The sequence below is a fragment of the Protobothrops mucrosquamatus genome, unplaced genomic scaffold (assembly GCF_001527695.2).
Source record: "Protobothrops mucrosquamatus isolate PMUCROS unplaced genomic scaffold, P.Mucros_1.0 scaffold1418, whole genome shotgun sequence".
In the NCBI taxonomy this organism is placed as follows: Eukaryota; Metazoa; Chordata; class Lepidosauria; order Squamata; family Viperidae; genus Protobothrops; species Protobothrops mucrosquamatus.
In genome coordinates this window covers 32,937-37,563 of record NW_015387603.1, presented here as the reverse complement: position 1 = coordinate 37,563, position 4,627 = coordinate 32,937, and positions in this window count along the sequence as shown.

Below are 4,627 nucleotides of genomic sequence, written 5' to 3'. Positions count from 1 at the left end.
TACAAAGAAGCATGAACGAAGACTTCTGATCCCGGGAAGTTTTGTATTCTTCAGTTGTGAGCTTTGGTGAGCAAATGCTGAGGCATAGTTGGAATCAGATTTGCAAGATTCTGTTAGTACAACCAGTCTCAGTAGTTTTAGCCTTCCTATGGAGTTATTTTCTTGGTCTGAGCTACTTAGTGGGGCTAACAGTATTAGAGATTACACGAAGGTGGGTTTAAACCTCAAAGGAGATTTAAAGGTGGGTTGCTTTCCTATAAACCTCAAAGGAGGTAGCTAAAAAGCTTGTAAAGCTTTGTTCTCATTCAATTTTGTCATCCTATATCTTTACCTTCTTTTTTCTTGTTTTTATAAACAATTCATCCTATGGGATGTCTTAGATCAGTGATGGCGAACCTTTTAGAGACCAAGTGCCCAAAATCCGCCCTCTGCCCCCGCTCCGCTTCCCGTCCTGCCTGCTCCGCCCCTGCCCTGCCCCGCCCACCCGCAGGGCCATGCACCATCTCCATGGCCCAAGCAGCAGATAACCCAGGCAGCCCTGCAGCGTCATGGCAGCCATGCCCTTTGCCCACACCCCGCAGCATCATCTGCATGCTATGGAGTGTGAGGGCGGAGTCTTGTCCCTGCTGCCTGGCTATGTCCTTGACTGCGCTGCTCCATGCAGGCCGTGCCCGGGGGCGACTCTCCTCCAGAGGGGCTGCTGGTGAGGAGGGGGCCGCGGGGGGAGGTGGGGCTGGGGCGACGGCACGCGTGCCCACAGAGAGGGTTCCAAGTGCCGCCTCTGGCACGCGTGCCATAGGTTCGCCACCACTGTCTTAGATCTTGATGATGCCTGGTCTGCATTGAATGAAGCAGGATTGTCTTGGGCCACATATAAAATATATAAAATAGTAACTATCACTAAAAATCACATAATGTTAAAATCATGGGGCCACATTACTAGCTGTCCAGGGCCGCATGTCTTGCAGGCTGCCTTTTGTGGTGGGACCTAACATGAGCGAGAAAACCTTCAAATATTCTTGAGTTGAAATAGTTGGCCAAAAAGAAATGGGCCAGAATTCCTCCCCATCAAAATGAGAGGCAGATCACCCATCCAGGAAGTGTTTCCTTGCTGTGACTGCAAGTTAAAAGTGGTGAAGCCAGTTAACGAATCGCAAAGAGGAATTACTTTTTTTACACTGACCCACTGCAGGTTGGATGATGTTTATGAAATAAATAAAAAAAGAACAGGCACCAGATGTTGGTGCTATTTGTTCACTCATCCTGTATATATCAGTAGTTTTACAAGAATCTCTGATACTATTCAGTGGCAGAGATGTTCAAACATATGGAAAACTCAAAAGGGGAGCATACAAATAGTTCACAATTTACAACAGTTCATTTACTGAACCGTTCAAAGTTATAACAGCATTGAAAAAAGTGACTTATGACCTTTTTTCACGCTTACGACAGTTGCAGCATCCCCATGGTCACATGATCAAAATTTGGACACTTGGCAACTGGCATATTCAATTCAATCAGAATAGAGCTGGAAGGGACCTTGGAGGTCTTCTAGTCCAGCCCCCTGCTCAAGCATGAGTCCCTATATCATTTCAGACAAATAGCTGTCCGGTCTCTTCTTAAAAACCTGGAGTGATGAAGCACCCACAACGTTTAAATACCACAATATTTATAATGGTTGCAGTGTCCTGGGGGTCGTCATGTGATCATTCTTTGTGACAAGCAAATTCGGGGGGGGAGCCGTATTCGTTTAACAACCATGTTACTAACTTAATAACTGCAGTGATTTAGTTAATAACTGTGGTAAGGAAGGTTGTAAAGTGGGGCAAAACTCATTTAACAATTGTGTTGCTTAGCAACAGAAATTCTGGGCTCAATTGTGGTTGTAAGTCACGGGCTACCTTTACTCCAGGCATGTCAAACTCGCGACATCGCGCAACGTATCGATCCGGTTTTGCCATTGCCAGCAATGGGGTGGGCGCGGCTTCCACATGACGCGTCCGGCCCGGGGGCCGGCAGTTTGACACCCCTGCTCTACTCTTTCGTAGAACTCAAAGCTCATTATTATCAACCCAGCTCAAAATGGTTGGACGATACTGGCTTGGATTCTTTGATGACTTTTTGCCATTCCCTTGCAGTGCTGATTGAGGAGAAAAAAAATCACATTCCCACTGCCAATCATTCTTCTTTGTGGCTGTGATTAGCCAGGCTATTTTAAGACACAGGTTTAGCACCTTTCCGAAGAGGGCTATACTTGTGTTCAGAAATAGCCTGATGGATCAACAGCCATGGAGGAGGGATTGCACCAAGCAGGAAAATTGGGGCCATCTTATCCATTTCCTCTTGGGCACCCCTCTGCACTTACGATCTGTTAGTTGAGCAACTTGACAAGGGACTAAATCTGTTGTTCTGAGCAACTACTTACCCTTGCCCAGACTCACTCCATCCCGGGTTAAGGAGAAGATAGCTATTTTCCTGCCAATAGTCTGGAGAGGGAAAATAACTGGATAAAATCCTTTCCTAAACTTTGTCTGCCAAGATGCATAAGGTCAGCACCTTTTGTCAGCCTTGTTAGAACAGAGGCGGTACAATTAAGGCTGGCATATTTTTCAGCCAGCTCACAGACTGAGGGATGGCACTTTAAATGCAGCCATCTGGAAAAGCTGTTTAAGATGCTACAAATCACTGCTAATTACCAGGTGACATTGGGGGCTATGATTGGGCCCAGCTAAACTGGAGAAGGCTGTTCTGTTTCCTCCAACTTTGTGACTGCAAAATGTGGAATAAAGAACAGGTTGCTATTCCAGATTAGTGGATATGAACTCACACATCTGTTGCTGCCACCAGCAAAGAACATGCTGTCTGGTGATGTTTAACAGATACTAAAATTGTAGTCATTTCCCTAAACAAAGGAGTAAAAGTAGATTTTATTGGAGCAATTTATGGATAGAATGCTAAGCACCTGTTAGACTTCCTGCTCCTCTGCTAGAAGACCTGTAAAATCAAGCAACGTGTGTGAACTTTAGATCATGTTATTTCAAAGTGGCTCCTATCAAATGTGAATGTAAATTTTTACTCAGCCAGGATATAGAGGATAGTATAGCAGAGTCACTGTTCCTTGCAAATCTCTTTAAGATTAATCTTTGATATTTCAGAAGGACTCAAATAAATATGTTTTTTAAATCTCATCTGCTGATGTCTGGCTCTTCTTCTGAACCAAAAACAAGTAACGGTAATGGAAAAAAGATACTCATTTGGTGATGCATCAAGATGAAGCTCGTTGTTTTTAACCAGTGGTAAATGTTTAACAACTGCTCAGCTCCATTGCCACCATTGTGCTGCATGGCTACCCACCAAACAGCTGATTGGAGCACTCGGGATCTGGATTCTCAGTCGCTTGCAAAACTCCAGGAATTTTTAACAATAGGTTTTCATGAGCCTTATGAGCCAGGTTTTAGCACACCAATGTTTTTAATACTTCCTTTATTAGTAGATGTGATTTACTTCTTCCTTTATTAGCTCAGAGTCTTTGGGAATAGCGTGGCACAGAAATCACAAACACACATACATATCCAGAAAATAGATCATTCTTACAAGGTTTATATGTACCTTGTATTCCAGGCAGACTAAAGTTATTCTTAGTCTGGGTTCATTTATTCACTTGCTCATTCAATTTGAATGGAAAAAAAAAGCCAGTTTGGTGTAGTAGTTAAGGTGCTGGCCTCTAAACCAGGAGACTGTGAGATCTAGTCCCACTTTAGGCATAAAAGCAGGCGGGGTTTGGGCCAGACACTCTCACAGGATTGTTATTGTGATGAAAATAGGAGAAAGAAGGAATATCAGGTGTGTTGGCTGCCTTGAGTTAACTTATAAAGTACAGGTAATCCTCAACTTACAACAGTTCATTTAGTGACTGTTCAAAATCACAACAGCACTGAAAAATGTGACTTATGACCAGCTTTCACACTTACGACAGCATCCTCATGGTCACATGATCAAAAATTCAGAGGCTTGGCAATTGACTCACATTTATGACAGTTACAGTGTCCTGGGATCATGTGATGACCTTTTGTGATCTTCTGACAAGCAAAGTCAATGGGGAAGCCAGATTCCGTGTTACTAATTTAACAAGTGCAGTAATTCATTTAACAACTGTCTTGCTTAGCAACAGAAGTTTTGGGTTCCATTGTGGTTGTGTGTTGAGGACTACCTTTAATAAAGGAAGGATTTTAAAAAATCAAATAAATAAATACATTTATATTCCTGCTAACCTTCAAATGCTTCAGGAGGCTAATGGCACACTCTCTCTTCCCATTTTTCCCCACAAATATAAATGCTGTGAGGAATGTGGGTCTGAGAAAATGCCCCACTGCACTCTCTGACAGCGCAGTCATTTCCCAGGAACACTGTCCCCCGACATTCTCTGACCCCCAAATATCTTTTCCCAGCCTAGAAGTGATACGGCCTTAAATATCAGTGGTAGATTATATTTTCCCTCTTGTTCTGAAACCATTCAAGAGCAGCCTTCAAGCATTTCAATAGGTTTTGACATCTGCCACAAAGAAGAGGGGCTGCCACAAAGAAGAGGGAATCAAGCTATTTTCTAAGGCGCCTGAAGGCAGGATAA